Here is a 22193-nt window from a genome sequence, read left to right as displayed (position 1 = left end):
CCTGGATGCCACTCCCAATGTTCCTACTATCCCTGAGCCCGTACTTCCTACCCCCTGCTGCACTGTTGCTGATGATGGTATTCATACTACCTCCCCAATTCATTCTTGGGAGTCGATATCTCTCCCGCTCCTCCATAAATATTTACATGAAATAAAATCGGGCTCACCTCTTGACCCTCTGCCCCCTCAAATAATGGGCACCTTGGACCCAGACCTGCTTCAGATCATTTTAGACATGCTGAATGCCTCACTGGAGGAGGCTACAGTCCCCAATGAATGGAAACACGCGATGGTGGTTCCATTGCTAAAGAAGGCCAATGCAGATTCTAATAACCCTTCTAATTTTCGTCCTATTTCTCTCCTTCCCTGTTATTCTAAAATTCTTGAAAAACATGTGAACTCTCTTATCACCTCTTATGTAGAATCTTCTCACCTCCTTCACTGCTCTCAGTCTGGGTTCAGGGCTGGCTTCTCCACGGAGACTACGCTTCTTGGTGTGTCTGAGACCATCAGGAAACAGGTGGACAATGGGGAGACTGTGGGACTCATCTTACTTGATTTGAGTGCCGCATTTGACACCGTCTCCCACTCCATCCTATTGTCCACCTTGCAATCCGTGGGGATTGATGGCACAGCCCTGGCCTGGATTGCTAGTTTTCTCTCTAATCGCACTTTTCAAGTCTTTTCCTCTACTTAGGTTTCTTCTATCTATTCTTCCCCTCACGGTGTTCCCCAAGGGTCGATTCTTAGTCCCCTCTTCTTCAATCTTTATGTGAGACCGCTTGCTTTCTTGGCAGAGCAAGCGGGTCTCACAATATATTCCTATGCTGACGACACTCAAATCGTCTACTCACTTTCTACCAAAAATCAATCGCCTACATCTTCCTTGCAGTCTGGCTTGGAACAGATCTCCAACTGGATGCAGAGACATAAACTAAAACTCAATGGGGACAAAACGGAGCTGCTCCTATTCGGTCCCAATACATCTTTGTGGGGCCCACAACATTGGCCACCACAGATGGGCCCGTTACCTACCCCTTCAGATTCAGCCCGTAATCTAGGGGTTCTGCTTGACAACCAGTTGTCACTGAAGCAACATGTTGTAAATGTCTCTGCCACCTGTACCACCATCATCAGGTGGCTTAGAAAAATCACATGGATGCTTCCAGTGGATACCCTGAGAACCGTGGTCCAAGCCCTTGTCATCTCACGGATGGACTACGGGAATATACTACTTCTGAGCGCCTGTAAGGAGGTATTAAGGAAATTTCAGGTGGTTCAGAACATGGCTGTGCGCCTGATATGTAACTTACCTGCTAGGTCTTCGGCCTCTACCCATCTGCGCAAACTGCATTGGCTACGAATTGAGAGCCGTATCAAATTCAAAGCCCTTTGCATGATGCACCGTATTAAAATGGATAAAGCCCCGAAATATCTATCTTCCTTGGTCCAGCAGTATGTTCCCTCCCGTACCTTAAGATCTTCTACTCAAAACAAGTTTCAAATTCCACGGGTCAAGCGAGCCAAAATGGGTGGACGCTCGTTCGCCTTACAGGCTCCTTCCTTATGGAACTCTATGCCCCAATTTTTGCGCTCGGAAGTCTGCTATATGACATTCCGTAAAGGTATCAAGACCTGGCTTTTTAACATGTAACTGCCATGCCCATGGTTTTTACACTGGCTCATCTTCCGTTTGCTCTAGCGCCGGGAAACCTCCGGGTAGCTGAGCGCTCAATAGATGTAATTATAATAATAATAATAATAATAATAATAATAATAATAATAATAATAATAATAATAATAATTAATAATTATTAAGTGATTAAATGATGTGATTTATTTATGTGTCGTGGGTTGTGTGTTTATAGGGGGATAGGGTGTGATATAATTAAATTTAATTAATTAAAGAGATTGTATTTATTTGTTGGTATTTATTGGTAGTTAATTAGTAATTAATATGTGTTAATTAGTTCATTTATAATTTCATCAATTTAGTAATATTAATTGTTATTAATTGATTAATAGAAATTTATATTAATTTTGTTTTTTTGTATGTGTAGTGTGTTGTGTGTTAAAGGGGGAGTAGTGTGGGAAGTAATTTTTACCCCCATGCTATCCAACGCTTTCCCTACTGTTGCACCCTCTGGAGTGGGAATAGTAATTGTAACCCCTACGCTATCCAACGCTTTTCCTACAGTTGCACTCTCTGGAGTGGGAATAGTAAATTTTACCCCTACGCTATCCAACGCTTTCCCTACTGTTGCACCCTTTGGAGTGGGAATAGTCATTTTTACCCCTACGCTATCCAACGCTTTTCCTACTGTTGCACCCTCTGGAGTGGGAATAGTAATTTTTACCCCTACGCTATCCAACGCTTTCCCTACTGTTGCACCCTCTGGAGTGGGAATAGTAAATTTTACCCCTACGCTATGCAAAGCTTTCCCTACTGTTGCACCCTTTGGAGTGGGAATAGTAATTTTTACCCCTACGCTATCCAACGCTTTCCCTACTGTTGCACCCTTTGGAGTGGGAATAGTAATTTTTACCCCTACGCTATCCAACGCTTTCCCTACTATTGCACCCTCTGGAGTGGGAATAGTAATTTTTACCCCTACGCTATCCATCGCTATCCCTACTGTTGCACCCTCTGGAGTGGGAATAGTAATTTTTACCCCTATGCTATCCAACGCTTTCCCTACTGTTGCACCCTCTGGAGTGGGAATAGTAATTTTTACCCCTACGCTATCCAACGCTTTTCCTACTGTTGCACCCTCTGGAGTGGGAATAGTAATTTTTACCTCTGCGCTATCCAACGCTTTCCCTACTGTTGCACCCTCTGGAGTGGGAATAGTAATTTTTACCCCTACGCTATCCAACGCTTTCCCTACTGTTGCACCCTCTGGAGTGGGAATAGTAATTTTTAACCCTATGCTATCCAACGCTTTCCCTACTGTTGCACCCTCTGGAGTGGGAATAGTAATTTTTACCCCTACACTATCCAACGCTTTTCCTACTGTTGCACCCTCTGGGGTGGGAATAGTAATTTTTACCCCTACGCTATCCAACGCTTTCCCTACTGTTGCACCCTCTGGAGTGGGAATAGTAAATTTTACCCCTACGCTATCCAACGATTTTCCTACTGTTGCAATATGTGGAGTACGTATATATATTAATTTATATGTAGTTTTTAATTTATTTTAAATGTATATGTATTAGTTATCATTTTTTAAATATGTTTTAATTTTTTTATTTAATATTTGTAAAATTATATGTATTTTTAAATTATTTTTACATTATTAATAATACATTTAAAAAAAACAATATTTTTACTTTCGATATTTTTGTACTACGATATTAAATTTTCAATATTTTTGTACTTACCTTTATGAAGATATAACTCCGATATTTTTGACTTCGATATTTTTGTATCGATATTTTTGTAGGTAGATATTCGGTCTGTCGATGTTATGTCATAGATTTGTGTTGCTTTGCTGGGTTGGCCTGCAGGTGCTGCTTCTGCCAAGGGGAGGACACAGAGTGGAATTTTGCTGTGAAGCTGCTTGTGAGGAATCTCCAAGGGTTTTGTGGGCTTGTTTCCTTTTCTAAAGTCTCAGGGACACAAAGGCTTCACCACAAGCTTCCCTGTTCTCCACTGCTGGGAGTTCTGACCTGCCAGGAAGTGCCTATTCTGTTTATGGGCCTCTGGATGCTGTTGCTGTTGCTGGGAGCTGAAAAAGCTCGAAGAAATCAAGAAAACCAACTCATCGCCTTTCCAGCACCTATTTTTCCAATGCAGCACTGCAGAGTCGGAAAATTTTCCATGTTCTGCCGCTGTGTACCCGAAGAACAAATGCAGCGGCTGAAATATCTTCCGCACACCGAGTCATGTGCACCCATCTCCGAAGTCTGAGATCACTGCACCAACTCCATTGCAGGCCCTGCTATGCCACTGAAGGAATCTACGTATTGTGGGACCATGGCATAAGAAACTGACGCAGTGCCTGTTTGCCACCGCCAAATCAACCTCTTGCGCATCCTGGATTTCCACACATCGCACCTGTGTGGCAAGTTTTCCGATGCATCACCCTCTTGGAATTGACACATTACTTCCCCCTACAGTCCAGATTAGAAGAATCACTTCCGCTATGTGGAGCAGAACTGTTGCATTGCTTCCCCAAGGGCTCAGAAACTTACGTATCACTGTGGGTTTTGATGCTTCTCCTCTCTGCTGCTGTTTTGCCTTCATGATTTTGACGCATTTGAGATATTTTGTATAAAAGTCACGCATCCATGACTTTTTGTTGTTTTGGTCTTGTTTGGTGTAAATAAAGATACTATATATTTCTAAATTGGTGTGATGATCATTTGAAGTGTTTTCACTGTGTTACTGTGTGTCTGGGTGCAAATACTTTACACATTGCCTTAGGATAAGCATGTCAGCTCATGCTAAGCCTCCAAGAGGGTGCGCAGGGCTATCTAAAGTTTGTAACTCCCTTATCCTGACTAGAAGCAAGGGTCTTTACTTGGACAAGGTGCATACCTCTGCCAACTAGAGACACCCATTTCTAACAAAGGTGCAAAGGATTATGGTAATGATTTCACATGTATATGTCATAGTTATAGAACAGTTTTTAAAAAAAATGTATGGGTGGGGGGACACATGAGGCCCTCCTGACCTTTACATGATGCCCCATGAACAACAGCAGCACAGGGCAGCCGTTGACTCAACATGGCATTGACATCAACCACCTATCACATTTAGAGGCAAACGAGTCATTGAAGGTCACTGTTCGTTAAAGGAAGGAAGCAACTATGGTGACCTGCACCCGCTACATTAGGATACACTTTCATTTTTAGTGGCATCATGCTTCGTAAGTAGGATGTGGTCTTTAAAAAAAATCAAAAGGAGTTGTTGTGTTCGATTTAGATTCCGTATGCATTTCCCATTTCATGCCCTTATATAGGCATAGAAAACCAGTCCTTATTCAGGCATAGCCCATGCTACCCAAATACAGGCATGGCTACTTACATCCGTTCATCTACGTCACGACTTCTTGGAAAACCAGACTCTCAAGCCGTAGGGACTTCCCCTTGCCTGGATATTGATTTCTCCAAGAACTCATTTATTATGCATGAACATCTATTCCTTAGGGGTTCATTCATGACGTTAATATACCCGACTTTTACGCCAATACTGACATTCTTAAACACCTTCAAGGTATAAATATACCTTCACTTGCTATGGCAAAGCAGGTGTTGTTCATTGCAGTTCGACTACCTACCTGCATGAAGCAGCTTGCCACAGCAAGTTACGAAGGAAGACAACTCCCCAGCTGACGCACTGACCAGAAGCTGTCATCCTCCTGCCAACAAACCAGCTCCAGTGTTTCTGACTCCCCTTGCGGGGTGTTGGGAAATCAAGTCCCGGGAAAGAAATAACAACCTCTCTCATTCTAAGGTATGCAGCTGATTAGAACCTAGAAAAACCTCTGGCAATTCTTGACAAAATTAAACTATAGCTAAAGATAGCACCTACTTCTTCCCTTGTACTAGACCTACGTTAGGTACACTGGGGTAGGCGTATTTTAGAAGAAGCACCAGTTGAGTATTTTAGCCTGTGTTATTTATGTATATATTTTTATATATGTCATAGCAGCAGACAATGCTATTACAGTATTATGTTATATTACTGTTTACGCTGCCCACATTATACTTCGCATTCTGTCTAACGATTGTAGCAGTTCACCTCTCTTGCATGAGAAAGAAGACTGTTCAATAAACCCTTTTCATTGAAACGCCCGTCTCTCTATTTCTGTGCAAACTCTGTAGAAACTAAGCATGCACTGTTGACTGAGTGAAATAGTTATCTATTGTTTCCAGGACTCTGAAGATATTGTTCCGGTTCTAGGGGAAACAAAGTTGTCATGTTTATGCGGTTGTCAGAGACTAATCCCTTCTTGTTTATTTGAGAAAGTTACAGTATTATGTTATATTACTGTTTACGCTGTACGCATTATACTTCGCATTCTGTCTAACGATTGTAGCAGTTCACCTCTCTTGCATGAGAAAGAAGACTGTTCAATAAACCCTTTTTATTGAAACGCCCGTCTCTCTATTTCTGTGCAAACTCTGTAGAAACTAAGCATGCACTGTTGGCTGAGTGAAATAGTTATCTATTGTTTCCAGGACTCTGAAGATATTGTTCCGGTTCTAGGAGAAACAAAGTTGTCATGTTTATGCGGTTGTCAGAGACTAATCCCTTCTTGTTTATTTGAGAAAGTTTCTAGTGACCTCTGAGTTAGCAGGCACACACAATTAAGTTTAATGTACTCGATAGAGACATGCTGACCTCAATACTATGTCAAATCTATAGTGTATATTATTCCAATGCGCAAAGCCTATTGGGAATATAGGAACTACACTACAGAGTGTTATTCAACATGCTGACCTGTTTCGCCTTTGCACATCTGGTCATGTCAATGCATTGGAGAGTAAATGTGTTAAATGTTTAATTATCGATCAACATTTAGGTAACAGCCCCTTCCCTCCTCCTCTGGGACTGGGAGGTCAAACATTTGAGTTGTGCGCTTTTTAGTTGGGCTATGTACCCATTATACACGTGCATCATCATTATGAAGTCATGTATTTCAAGGTTATTATGGTGGAAAAGGAGACAAAGTGAAAATCAGCATTTGGCTAGGATCCCACAATTTGGTCAAGTGGAGAAACTGGGATGATCCCCACCTTTCCTGGTTTCAGGTTGTGCAGTTCAGCCACCAGATGTATATGCTTCACTTCCCCCACACCCACCTTACCATCCCTAATCCCCCTCCCCAAGTGCAAGCCTGCTGGCATCAGCCCAGCCCTCATCCATATCAATTACCATACATTTTGGGCCCTTGGATTTTCATGGAAATTATCCATGTCATGGACTTTCAACCCAGTTCTGGCTGTTGCTCTTCATAAGAGACAATATTAGCAATTTGGTACATACTGTACTCACATGCCATACATTTTGAGTCTTCCTTTTGTTAGCCAACATGTTATGAAGAGGTAGAGTGGTATGAGTCATTTGTGAGCATAAGGAGATGAGTGATAACAGTTATATTAGACACACACCACATACTGCAGATATTTAATCTACTTTTGTGGAGCATGAGCATTGGATAAAGTCATTCTTGGGTATATTTGTGTGTGTTGCCTGACTAGATGTCACGCCCATACATGTTGCAGTGATGGCTGTGGATGTAGTTTTTCTGGACAATGTCACAGGGCCTGATATGTGTGTTTTCATTTTACATTGTAGTGACACATGTGATGCACAACATTTCCTAGTTCAGTTCACATGTTTGAGACCCTCTCCTGGCCATATTTATGTACCAGTGTGTGATGGTGGTATGAGTTGAGGTACCCCATGCCATTGGCTCCCTGCCTGGTGCATGGAAAATGCTCCAATGGGTGACTATACTCTGACTATATTTTTCAATAAAAGGGAACAGTCTGCAGACAAAACCAATACATATTGAATGTGTGCAACTTGTCAGCCATTACTCAATGGCATCTACATGCCAATAGTGATTATGTTTGAAAGAGGCACATTAGCTATTGCCATTTACCAGAGTTAGATGAATACATCAACAGTAATGGCCCACAGATTGGCACTAAGGAATTGGAAGCTACAATCACAAAGGATTCTGGGACTTGTAGTGCAATGGACTGCATGAGACACATAAGGGTCTGACTCATCATGCAATTTCCACATATTTGGGAGAACATCCATAGTCACATTTGTAGTGTATCACAGGCATTTATCATTTAGTGTCATTGATCTAATTATCACATTTTACCTGACACCACATTAAGTTTGACTGTCATAGGCAACCTTTGCTGTAGCTGAGGTTGAAAGGTGTAGAGGACGTCCCTCTTGAGTGGCTTGAGAAAGGGGTGGGATCCAGTAAGTCCACCAGGAAGAGCTTTGGCCACCTCTGTCCTGCTGTTCTTCTCCTTTACCCACCTCTTCTTATTCTGCCACTTCTTCATGATGTCTGTGACAGTACAGGCATCCTCCCCCAATGCAGTGACTGCGGTATCCAAGTGCTGCGTATTGCTGCCTTCTGTGTGGTACTGCTGCTGTAGGGGGTAGACCAGCAGTCGGTCTTTTGTGGTGCCTCACTATGAAATGGAATGCCATGGTGGTCTCTTCCTCACTGTAATTCTTCCTTCTTCCCATTGGTAGCATGGTGGAGGCAAGGCACAGAGCAGGCTTGCAAAAGTTTGTCCGGACAAACCAGGGTCTTGAATGTGTGCTGCGTTTATGTGGTTTGTAGTGCTGGGATTGCTGGTGATGTTTACATCATTTTTCAAGTGTATGTAATTACACTTACTCTGGGCCAGATACAGAATGTCTGCCTCTGAGTACAAGGCTGAGATTTTCTGTTGGGCTAAGAAGTTCCCGCTGAAGTTGGTTGGGGGTAAAGTAGGCACTGAAACAGGTGTGTCAGATGAAATTAAACTTCCTCTACCCCGAGTGCAAAGATTCCACCCTGACTGCAGAGGCTCCTGCCTGAGTGCAGAAACTCCACCCAAGAGCGGAGATTCCAGCCCAAGTGCTGCCGTAAAGATACTACTCGTAAATGCCCTTTGTGAATCCTGAAAGTTGGAAACTTAGAATTTTAGTCTAAGATTATCTTTGCGAACTCTGAAAGTCATAAACTTAGACTTCTGGTCTAAGTTCCCTTTGTGAGTAGAGCTCATTGATTGCAGTTCAAATGACTGTCATTAATAAGCGGTCACTTGCACAAGGGAAACACATTATTGTTGTTACTCCCAATTCAGCCTTAGAGGCTGTCACAAAAGCAAGCGTCCCTAATGCAAAAGCTCATGTTGGACTTGATGGGCTACATCCTTAACAGCTACAGACATAGAATTTGTCTTTGACCAGTCTTTACAAATACAAGAATTTCTCCAACATGAGCATGTTTATCCCATGTCTAGCAATATTTTGCCTCTTGAGCAGTACAAATATGTTGCTTGTACTGAAGGTTCAGCCTAGCCTGCTATAGCTACCAAGCTCCAATATTCGACGTCATGCACTTCCTTCCATGACGTGATGTTGGATGGTGAATACCAACGCCTAAATACTTTCATGCAATCCTTAGGTGGCTGCACTACGCATTTGACTGAAGTGAAAGCATTTTTATGTGCACTAGAATATACAACTCCTGAAGGTCCCACTCTTATAGTGAGGGCTGCTGGCCCGTCGTTGGTGTCTGCTGTTTTGCTGCGGCTAGGAGCTGGGAGCCATTGGTCAGCCGCCGCCGGTCAGGCGCTCGGTCGGTTGAGCAGGAACCGGTGAGCCGGGAGGTCGTCCGCGTTGCAGATACGCGCAGGCCCTCTACTGCCGAGAGCCGAGAGCCCGAGACCCCTTCTCACTACTTGCTACCTGCTTACCTCTGGGCGGCAGAGCGGTGACGGGAGCTGCAGGCTGTGGACTGCGGTCCGCGGGAGAGCTCCGCCCCGACCTCTGCATCGCTCCACAGCAAGAACCTGCAGTGAGCCGTAGAGAGACTGAGCAGCCGAGCAGCGGTGGCGGCGGTGGAGCGGCTTGTGCGGCTTGAGTGAGACTGAGAGAAGGAGTAGACCTGCCGCCCGCATTACTCGGTCCCTGGGCAGCGGTCAGTAATTCAGTAACTCAGAGGTGAGCCCCCAGTGCTATTTACAATTGAACCGGCACCGATCTGCAAGTCATAGTCACAGCTACTACTACTGACTACTACTTCTGACCCCCAGGACTTTCTGGGCTCTCTGTCTTCGCCCTAATCTGCTAATCTGCTAGCTTATCGACCTCCACTCAGCGTCTTGCCTATTGCCTATTGCTACTGCCCATCGCTCCCCCTGCTTGCCATTTATTTGCTTGCCATTTACCAGCTTCCTGAGTTTCCCGCCTTGCAGACTGTCCTGAATCTTGTGCCATTTTCCTGCAGCACAGCGGGCGGCTGCCAGCTAAGCAAGGCAGGGTACGGCTAGTCAGGGTAGCCAGCTGGGTCGCTTGGGGGTTGCTTGGGAGCCGGAGGACTGGAACGTCTCCTTTTTGAAATAAAGGGGAGCGAGAACTAGCAGCGGTACAATTAGGAAATCGACTCACAAAAGGAGATTGGATTTCTCTGCAACAACAAAGGGGGGTGAGAACTACCTGCGACCAACCAGTTCATTAACCCACAAGAGGAGTTTTGGACTTAATTGACTTTGTTGCCTACCCAACAACTCCAGCCCCAGTTTATAGGCGGGGTGCCTTACGTGGGCGAGCTTGTGCCAGTTCATGTTGACGGGGGTTAAAGTTGGAGTAGCCTGGGAAAAAAACAGCGTAACTGGCACCAACAGGGCAGGGCAAATAAGGAGACTCGCCCACTGGGTTCCGCTTGATACCCTTTAACCCTATCTAATAACTCGAATCTAAGGGGCCGAGCCCACAAAATGAGATCAGGAAGGGTTCGAGGAGGCCCAACAAGCATAGGAAAAAAATGCAAACAAACAACTAAGACTCTCGAGAATACCAAAGGGTCTCCGCCAGCTAAACAGAGCTCCTTAATAGACATAACATCGGAAAAGCCCATCTCCAATAACTTAAAAAGTGATACTACGGTTAATTCAGAAAGGAGCAAAAAAACAAATCAATCTTCATCCTAACCCAAAATCTATACAAAATTCTGTTTCTTAAAAAATGCAGGGGACACCCTATTCTCAAAGATCAATGAAGAATCAGGATTACAATCACCCCTGGAACCAATACAGTTACCCCTGCCTTTCCAGTTCAATGGCATACAGTCCCTACAGGATAAGGACAAGGATAAGGATAAGAGTAAAGGAAAAAACAGCACAACGCATATATCCTCACCTCAAACAACATCAACACCCCAGCCTCATAATTCTGAGGCAAAGCGAAAGATCGGATCCGTGGGATCCATAACAGGGAAGCAACTGACGATAGATACCAACTTAATTCAAGTTCACTGGCCTAATAAAGCAAAGGATATATCACCAGGAACTCCAGACCATAGCATACTCAACATCAGCGACAACGCCAAAGATGATAACATGTGGAACAGTAAAAGGTTAGAGGCCAAAAGCCTCTTGGAAGAACCTACAAACAAGAAGGAAACTGGAACTGGAACTGAGCGCAGGGATGAGAAGGACACATCCATGATAGTCCTGGACACTTCTCACAAACAACATGAGATAGTTGATAAAAAGACGGAAAGGACTTCAAGCAAAGAAGAAAGACAAATGAGCTCAGTGTCAGAGATAATTGAAATATCGTCTTACTTGGGGAAGGAAGAGTGGGAAGAACTTATAGCTGCATACCCTCAAGATCAGAATAGCAGCGGGACGGCCTCACACACACGGTCCATGAGAACTGAAGGCATGCAGGAAAAACAAGTGGAATCAGGTCTGCCAGAAGGAGCAGCAAACTTTAAGGGGCCACCTGGACGCCAAGAAAATATGCCAAAACACCATGGGCAGGAAAGTGCCTGGCCCAGCCTCCTAAATACAGTACAACTCTTGGTGGACGCATTACACTACCAATCGGAGAAAATGGACGCCCAACTAACGCTATGAGACACTTTAGCTGTGTTTGTGGTTGCCATAGATGGGAAAATGGGTGCATTAAACACGCTTCTCCAGAGCAAATTGGGACACCTACAAGACACAAAGAGGAGCACCAATAGAGGGTGTAGATGCGGCCCAATTATTGACAAGCTATCCACCCTCCCAACACTACTAACAGACCTGTGCACACAACTCAAAAGATCTCCCCAGCAAAACACCACGCCGCACAATGAGATACAGGGTCATCCATTAAAAAAGACAACAAAATTGCTCTTCATACACATACAGAATTGGTCGTAAAAGGAAAATCTGGGGAAGACACAGAAACCGCAAGAAAGATCGAACTGATGAACATAGGTACACAAGCACAACGTAAAAAGAACAAACTAAACAAAATCACAGAGGACAAAGACATGGGTCCAACGAGCCCTTTACCAACGGATATCATAGATGAAGATGCTAGCGACACAAAATCTAACGCGAAACAGACGAGCAAAAAAGCGCAAAGGCAGAAAACATAAGCTCTGCTCAAAACGCGAAGGATTTACGCAACTCTTTGGCCGATCTATCACTACAGAGCAAAACAAATCACAACCTGGGGAAGAGAAAACTTCAAGTTAAAACTCCAATGAAATACGCCAAATATCTGATAATCTGGAGAAACCAGCTAACATCTGATCAGACGAACAAAATGCCCACCTACAACACGGCCAACTAGCATTTGCACAACCAACGAGGAACACCCCAAGGCATGCTGACATCGGCCTGTCAAATGCGCAAAAAAATAACACAAAGATCGGCCACAACCTCCTGCAAAATATAAAACAAGGTCTTACCCCGGACAGAATCGACAAAAGAGTAGAAAGCCAAGGAACAGGCATAGGATTGACGGAAAGCCAACTATACGCTATCAATCAAGTAACTGCGATATTACATAAACAGGGAGACCGCACAACAACAGAATCGGCACAAGCTAATCCGGCAAGCCAGGTGCATCTGTTGGGCGGAAGGGGGAGACACACAGATCCAGAAACTCTTGTACCTCACCAATGCGCAACAGATCAAGCCCCAGGCGGAACAATCAAAATTGACACTCATACGGTAAAAGCAAGACCAACAGAATGGGTGGATCTGGAAACACCTATAGACTTCTACAATGGAGGGCGGTGCACAAATGCTCAAGGGAATACCCCAGAGGCTACATGGTTTAACCCAGACTACATCTCCAAAGGAAGACATGACATCCTCAATAAAAGAAATATATTACGGCTATTTTCCCACATCCCTTCATTGGCAAATGTATCAAGCACAGACTTGCTATCCATTGAATTTATAGACTTAGAAGGCACAGGAAGGGAAGCGACAAAGGCGACTTGGACCTCAGGAACAATAACACAGAAAATTGTATCCGAATCCGGGGTATTCAAGAAATGGGGCATCACGATAAAACCACACACAAAGCCAAGATACCCGGACATCCTATACCCAGAAGTAAAGCTGGAGCCCAAGGATAACGCTCCCATCCACAGAATCTCGGTTCTTAGAGGCGTGGCAGGGCCATGTGGAACCGGTAACAATGAGCACACTGAAATTACATGCTGGACAGGAGCGGACAGGGCAGTTTCAACCGAGTTGAAAGATCAAAGACGGATAGTGAGAACTATAAAAAACTGTAACTGACAAACCAACCAAAACCCACGGGAGCATACGCTAAACCAACTGCGCATATGCTCCTGGAACATCAATGGTCTATCAACCAAAATGCTGGATTCAGAATTTGTAGCCTACATAAGATCTTTCGACATAGTGGCCCTACAGGAAACATGGCTAGCCGCACCTCCACATCTTCAGGGATACCTACGTTTTTTCACAGACGCCAAAAGGTCAGCTAAGTACGGGCATCTCAAAGGCGGTCTAGCGATTTACGTAGCAGTCACTAGTTTTGTCAGGATAGAAGAAATTGGTCCTTCTTCCGAAGCCAATCTCGCAATTAAGCTGGCCCTAGCACCCCAGGGTCAAGAGAAAGTCAATAGCGACTGCATGCTCATCAATGCCTACATCCATCCTAAAGAGAAAAAAAGCGGTAAAGGAATTATACAACTTCTTAGAGGAATGCATTATGGGAAGATCAACAACTAATATTGTGCTCACAGGGGATTTCAACCTGAACCTCATGGGTACGCCACAAGAAGAGGCAATTTTAGCTCAAAATACATCTTGGGACCTCCCACCGCAAGAGAAACTTAAAACAACCAAACAAACAAAAACGGGAGCACAAACACTCGAAGAACTGGAACATTTTAATATCAGAGCCTTAAATGGTAGGTTTGTGGGAGATAGTCCGCCAGCCCAAACTTATCATTCTACAAGGACAAACATCATATTAGACTATACTTTTATTTCACTACATCTCTTTCATTATATAACCTCGTTCCAGATAGGGAAAAAATCTGAGAGTGACCATTGCCTGTCCCACTCTTCTAATCCCGCGTTTAATGGGATCTTGCTTTATCGTCCCCCTGGCCCCAGAACTGACTTCGGGCTGAAGCTGCTTCAGGTTTTGGAACCTTATTTTGGCCGCCAAAATCTCACCATCCTGGGTGATTTTAATTTTCACTTAGAGCTGTTGGAGGCCCATGACACTAGCTCCCTGCTGGAAGCTATGTCTGCCTGTGGACTCACCCAACTGGTGGAAGAACCCACCCACCGAGCGGGGCACACGCTCGATGGAATTTTTTCTAACGACCAGAGGTTGACTGTAACCGACCCTTTCCATTTATCATGGTCGGACCACTTGGCCGTTCCTTTCAATCTGATCTATCCGGCCCAGGACATTATTAGAAAGGTTCCGAGTACAACGGAAGTACGAAGGAACTATAAAAATATCAGGGAAAACTCCTTCCATTCGTGGACGTCTAGTTTGTCCACTACTCAGGGGATGGACGTTCCCTCAGCGGTCTCGCATTATGAAAAAACCATCTTGGAGGCCCTAGATGAATTGGCTCCGGCTAGGTCCTGCTATTCAGCCAGGAAAAGACCTTCAGCTCCCTGGTTCTCTGAACAACTAAGACTCCTTAGACAAGAGGTAAGGAGACAGGAGCGACTATGGCATACTTGCTGGGACCAAAAGGATAGAGAAGTCCACAAGATCCTGTTAAAAAGATACAAGTTGGAAGTGATTAAGACCAAGCAAGAATACTTTACGGTCCTCACATCCTCACTTTCATCTAGGAGGGGAGCTTTTCAGGATTGTCGAATCTCTTACTTCTCTCCAGATCCCAGATCCTGTTGTTGCATCTCAGGAGCTTTGCAACAAGATAGCCTCCTTCTTTCAGTCCAAAATAACGGACATCTATCTTGCTTTGGAGTCGCAAAGATCCTCCACCGCTGAGCCTCCGGTGCCCGCTGTTCTGGGCTCTGATTCTGTTGAATTATCTCAGCACGTGGGTCTGGAATCCTTTCCTCCTCTCTCTTGCCAGGATCTTGAGATCCTTCTTAACAAAATCAAATCCGGCTCTCCGCTGGACGTCTGCCCGTTAAAGATCCTTAAGCAGTGTAGAGAATCCCTCCTTCCCCCTTTGGTTGACATCATGAATAGGGTGATGAAGGAGGGCATTTTTCCCCAGCAGTGGAAAAATGCTGTGGTTAAACCACTGCTCAAGAAGCCTTCTCTTGACCCTGGGGTATTAAAAAAATGTTGCCCCATTTCACTGCTACCGGCTCCCGCGAAGATGTTAGAAGCCCATTTAAATCAACATCTGGCTGCCTTCGTGGAGAGCTCGGGCTGTCTGGATCTATCCCAGCATGGATTCAGGAGGGAACATAGCACCGAGTCTGCCCTCACCATAGTGCTTGATAACATCCACACGCGGGTTGATGGGGGACAGACCTCCCTCCTGATCCTTTTGGACCTCACGGCTGCCTTCGACACCCTTTCTCCCTCGGTATTAACATCTAGACTGAGGGAGATCGGGGTTCGGGGGGCAGCCCTAGGGCTCCTCTCCTCTTTTCTTGATCATAGAGAGCAAAGAGTGATGCTGGGTCAGTTTCTATCTCCATCCCTGTCTGTGCAATGTGGGGTCCCTCAAGGGTCAGCGCTTAGTCCTACCCTTTTTAACATCTATGTGACCCCCCTTGCCAGACTTATTAGATCTTTTGGGATGGAGGTAGTCTCCTATGCCGATGACACCCAGATCCTCGTCTCTCTCTCCCAGTCAGTTACGTCGACTGCCGCCAATTTTTGATCTTGTATGGAGGCAGTCGGCCAATGGATGATTCACAATTCATTGAAACTGAATGGGGAGAAGACCGAGGTGATGGTGTTCGGAGGAAAGGAGGAGATCTGGTCAGCTGAGTGGTGGCCAGACTCACTGGGTGCTTGCCCTGATCCTGCCTCTTTGGCAAAAAATCTAGGGGTCATGATTGATCCTACCCTTAGTATGTGCCAACAGGTCAACAGGACTGTATCGACCTGCTGGGGTATTATCCATATACTTAGGAAAATCAGGCACTACCTCTCTTTGCAGGCAAGAAAGCAACTTGCCGTGGCATTACTGGGCTCTCGTCTGGACTACTGCAATGCGCTGTATGCAGGACTGAATAAAAGTCAGCTGCAGCGCTTGCAGGTGGGCAGCGCTTGCAGGTGGTCCAGAATGCAGCAGCCAGGTTTGTTCTCGATCTACCCCGACGTGCCTCTGCCACTTCTGCCCGGAAGCAGCTTCACTGGCTTCCTGTTGTGGACCGTATCTGTTTTAAGATCTTGTGTATGGTCTACAAGGCTTTAGCTAAAACAAACCTCACGGGCATTAGATCTATTCTGTCACCTTATAATCCTGGCAGGAATCTCCGTTCCTCCAACAGATTGCTTCTTTCCGTTCCTCGTATTCGGAAGGCCAGATGGGGGGGGAAAGCCTTCTCCAATCTGGCTCCTAAATGGTGGAATGCTCTCCCTCTTGAAGTAAGGTCTCTTTCCACTCTTCAAGCTTTTAGATCTGCCCTAAAGACACACCTCTTTGTACGTGCATACCTGTAGTGGTGCTTTGCAATTCTGATCTTTTTTGATAGGCGCCTTGACACCTTCGGGTTTAGTTTGCGCGATACAAATTGCATAATAAATAAATAAATTGCCCTCAGGAAATGGCCTTGAATATTGTGAGACCTACACTCGAGCGATCAAATGCCCCAAAAGAGACTATTCATACTGTTAATTTAAAAAAAATCAAGTATTCGGCAGCAATGGGTGAAATCTTAATAGGAAGGGCACAACAACACTTTATTGAGCGCACTGGACCAAATGAGGTCACAAAATGGGAAAAATTCACTACTACTATGTCGAACTATGCAACACAGCCCAAAGCATCTGCAAAGATCGGCAAAACTGACAACCTATCCCGAGAGCAAAGAGGAAAAATTAAGGCAGAAAAAAACATGATATACCGCTTAATGAGGGAAATACAGCTGCACCCCAACGAAAAAGCAAAGCTAAATCATCTTCGGACACTGAAATCCAAATTAAAAAAGTTGAAATGGGAAGCAACCAAAACAACGGAGGACAACTTGTGGGCAAAACTTCACTCAGACACTAAACAGAATGATGGGGCTAGGTTTTGGAAAACCCTTAATTCGCTAATACGTCCGGCAAACCTGGGGGTCTCATCAAACATTACAGAGGAAACATGGGCATCCTATCTTGGCAATCACTTTAATCAAGAACCACCCAAAAACCAGGTCTCATCTACAGCAGATAACGGAATAGATGACAATGCTGAAAATGCACAACAAACGCAATTGTGCACAAATACTAAAGACAAATATGAATTAACTAACACCTCAAAGCTCCAACACAGCATTGAATGCCAAATTAAAAAAGGTAGAAGGGAAGGAGCTCCGGGACATAATGGGATCCCCCCAATCCTCTTCAAGCAAGATGTGGGTTACTGGGCAGCAGCAGGAAATCAGGTGCTCGAACATCTTGCCAGATTCCTGGAAGGGCTCTATTATTGCCCCAATATATAAAGCAGGGGACAGGGCTCTTCCCCAAAACTACCGACTAGTGGCCCTAATAGATAATGAGGTGAAGTACTTCGCAGGTTTACTGCTGGAGGAACTACAGGTATGGGCTGCAAAGAAATCTCTGATACCGGTTTATCAGACAGGCTTTGTTAAAACAGTGGGCACGATGACTAATATCCTAACTATGGGCCTACTAATAGACAAAGCAGAGATGAAAAATGTGCCCCTACATCTCTGCTACATAGACTATAAAGCGGCTTTTGACAACATTAATCGGAATCTCCTGTGGTCAAAATAAAAAAATTGGGGGATCTCAAAACCGCTGTTGGATCTGCTAATAAACCTGCATACGGAGACCTGGATACGGATAAAGGTGGGGGACGGGTCACTGCTGTCAAGGCGCATACCGACAAACAATGGCCTCAAGCAGGGCTGCGTCCTGGCCCCAACATTGTTTAATTTGTTTTTGGGCGACCTGGCGCCAATTTTGACTCACTGCAACTCACATGCTCCTAAACTAGGAGGGCTTAATCTACCATGCCTCTTATATGCGGACGGCATTGTTCTAATAAGCCACCCCAAAGTAGGGCTTCAAAGCCTCCTGAACACAATTCAGAGTTATTCCGAGGCAAATGATCTAAAAGTAAATCTCGAGAAAACTCAAACTATGACAATCAGCAAAAGAAAAAGAAAAACCTTCACGTGGTTCTGGAACAAATCTCGCATCAAAGACACGCCAATATATAAATATTTAGGCGTAAAGATTGCTAACGGCGGCCGATTCAGTGTACAAAGGTCTTGCATCAAAGGCAAAGGGATAGCTGTGGCAATCGCTCTAAAAACCTTGAATAATAAGCTAACTGGCCCATCACTAACACCTTTGGTACAAGTTATTCGAGCTAAATTACTGCCTACAATCACATATGGAAGTGAGATCCTATGAGGCAGAGATGCAATAATACTTGACAGCACAATCATAGCCGCATATAGAATAATCTTTAGTCTTCCTAAGCGGACCTCCCACCACAGATCAGGCTGGAGTTTGGCATCCAACAGCAGCTCCTGGCACGTCAGGGGGCCTACATCTGTGCATGGGAGTGAGGAAATCTGCACAGGGAACATTGAATGAATATCTGTGGAGGGAGATAGAGCAGTCTTCGACCTCGCCTGCAGCCAAATATCTAGCAAAAAGCCTTGTAAATACCGGGCTGGAACAGCTTTGGGCTTCGTCCTTAGATCACAAAACATTCAACAAATTGGTAAAGAAATCCGTCAAACACCAGTCGTGGGTACAAGATAAAACAGATTTTTCAAAAAGAACGCACGCTTGGATGACTTTGAACTCGTACTCGGCAAAAGCTCCTCAGAACTATTTGGGCTTGGGCTGCGCCAAAAAGACCAAAATGTGCTTCTCAAGATACAGGCTAGGGCTGCTGCCCTGCACCCAGCATTTCCCACACTGGTTAAAAAAGAAAGCAGGCTTGCCATGCCGGCTGTGCGGTGATATGCAAGAAGATATGATTCACCTACTATGCTCTTGCGAGAAAATGCAAGAGGAGAGGAAACTTCTTTTGAAACGAGATTTTATCCGGTTTGGGATACGCACACGAAGGAGTGCAGTACTTACCTGTTTTTCATCTCAGGACCCTCAACTGAGTTGCGGCCTTGTAAAATTTTTAAAGGTTGTGGAGAAAAAATTGCCAGGACTAGAATCTTGAACCGACCTGATCCCATCTTGTTTTATAACACAAACTATGTCCACTTCTAAATACTGTGTGATAAATGAAAGGGTAATACGATTTTATAACTATGAAGAATAGAACATAAATGTTCATACTATGATGGTTTTAAACATATGTGATTTTATATTGTGTTTTATTTTAACCCATATTTTGTATCGTATTGCATTGGTTTTAAATAACTGTGCAAATAAAATTACTTACTAACTTACACTCTTATAGTGTGTGATTCATATTATTTTGTCCAGCCTTTTAATGATAATTTACATTATTGGTGACAGAATGGATTCAGATATTCTAAAGGAAAAACTATAAACTGCTATTCATGTTCTTCATACATTGAGCCATGAGTGTGTTGGAACTCACATTGTAAGGAATTTTTGGCAGATGAAGCTGCCAAATCTGCATACCAGGGGAGATGAGGATATACTGGCTGATGTTCATGCTACACGCAACAGCACTCCTTTTCCTATGGGCTTTCCAGATAAATATACTTAACATTTAAACAAACAAAATGTTCCCATTGGTTCAATTCTAGGAGGTGGTGATCGTGAGCTTTCCAGCCAAGACCACAGGGTAGCCTTAGTGATAACTGTACATTAAGGGGTTGCCTCTGCACACGCAGGTGTGCAGGCCACAATTTTCTTATTTCAACAGCATTACTGATAGCATGGCTTATACAAACAGAACAAGAAGTGTAACATTTGACAGAAAATTAAGACTTCTACTGTGGCTCACCAGTTGCAGACACACCTCTTGATTTCCAACAAATGTTAAGTTGCATTTATTTGGACCATTCTAGTTCCCTTAATTGGGATGGTGCATTTAAATGTATCATACTTGCAGTTGATTCTTGTTCAGGCTTCTGCTGTGTGTGACTACAATGTTCAGATGATGCTAACCCTGGTATTTAGGATATGCAAGTATTTATCAGAACATGTGCATGCACTACATTTCACTCAGATCAGGCCCCTGATTTTGCCTCGAAAGCAGATAGGGATTTGATGGCTTCCCTGGGTGTAGAGGTGCATCACTCCTCCCTCTACCACCCTTAAGAAAAAATGATCCATGACTTAAAGCGATCATTAATAGTTAGAGCTTTAGGTTCAGGACGTAGCCGGATCCATAACTTATACAGAGTAAAAAGAGCACTAACCATTCTCCCTAAATAATCTCTGGGTGTCTGGGGCCCATATGGAGTACTTTTTGGCATCAGAATATATGTTCCAGACCGTAACTGTCTGGACATTGTGGCAGCAGCCACACCTTTGCTGTAAATGATTGTTCTGCTGTCTTATAGGATGTGCAAAACGTCAGTGATGGCTAAGCTAACAAACATTTGAGGATGTTTACCTCTACTGGAATCAAGGAGCAGCCAGTTGCCTTCCGGCTAGATTCCACAAGTTGGTGAACTAGCTCATGAAAAGATTGCGCTGAAGAAGGAGTTCCCATCAAACCATAATATTGCCATTGCTTGCTGGTTGTAAAGACAATTGTTTTGTCTTCATTGAATTTACATCATGTAGCCGATTCTAAAACAGTATGCCAAAAGAATTCCTTTATAGGTCCCTAACTCCTCTTGCTACCACATAGGAGTTTCCTCTACAGCTTGGGAGCAACATTAAAGCTGTTTCTCCACAGCTGGTAGGGGCGGTTAATAAACTTTTGTTGATTTCAAATGCCATTACAAATGCCAGCCATATGACGGATGTGAGTACTTTACTTGCTAATGCGAGTCCTGCAGATGAAATTGTTTATGATGACCACCTTTCAAGGTATCTACCACCTATTGTTCTATACATGTGGCTCTTGTTTTTCAACAAACTCTTCATCAGCCTCTTCTGACTCTTCTAACATTCAAGACACTATGCCTACAAGGTCCTGTGCTTTCCTTGCATACCTGAAGTACACTTATCAGGTCCCTCCTTGGATTTATGTCTGGATAACACTTTCCTTGGCTTTTCTCTTCCTTTGGATTGGATTTGGGACTGTTTTTTTCATGCTAATACATGGGCATTGCCTTCCTGAATACTCTGCAATGGAACTGGTGGATGAGGTGTTAATCATTCCCACATAAAGGACGGAGAGACCTGTCCCTTTGTGAACATTTCAGATGTCCCAGTAACTGATTAAATTGTTTGGGATAAGTTCCTCTATGATGTTTTTGGGCATACAGTATTTCTGCAGACTCCTTAAGCATTTAAGCTTTCAATGGGTAGTGGTATTACACCTGGGATACATTATGATGACTGGGATGCTGACACTGTTAACTCTATGCTCCTGGACCTGCAGTAATATACTGTTTTTGAAAGTGAGATCTTGTATCGAAATTCTGCAAATTATGGTGAAATGATCTGTTATCATCTTTACACACATCATTATCATCATTATGTGCTCAAAAAGACCTTCATCCAGGACACAATCCTCGTCAACTCGAAGGAACTATTCAGCATCATACAGGAATTCACCAACCCCCCAAGCAAAGTCCCAGATATCACACCTTTCCATGACCTCTGCAACAAACCCGGATCCTACTTCCATCTCAAGATCAAGTCCCTCTATGATAACTTAAATGAACAGAGACCTGATGCCGAAACCACGCCCACCCCAGCAGCACCTGCCAGCCTACCTTCTCTGCCTGGACCCCAGTCACCACCGAAGATACCACCATGACCATGAACAATGTTCACTCAGGAGCCCCCATTGACCCCTGTCCACCACACATCTTCCACCGCAGCTATAGCACCAAAGTTACGACTCATCATCAATGCAACCTTTGAATCAAGCACATACCTCGACTACTGGAAATGCGCAGAAGTCAACGCCCTCCTCAAG

The sequence above is a fragment of the Lissotriton helveticus genome, chromosome 4_1, assembly GCF_964261635.1.
Source record: "Lissotriton helveticus chromosome 4_1, aLisHel1.1, whole genome shotgun sequence".
NCBI classification, from domain to species: Eukaryota; Metazoa; Chordata; class Amphibia; order Caudata; family Salamandridae; genus Lissotriton; species Lissotriton helveticus.
This window is presented reverse-complemented; position numbering follows the sequence as displayed.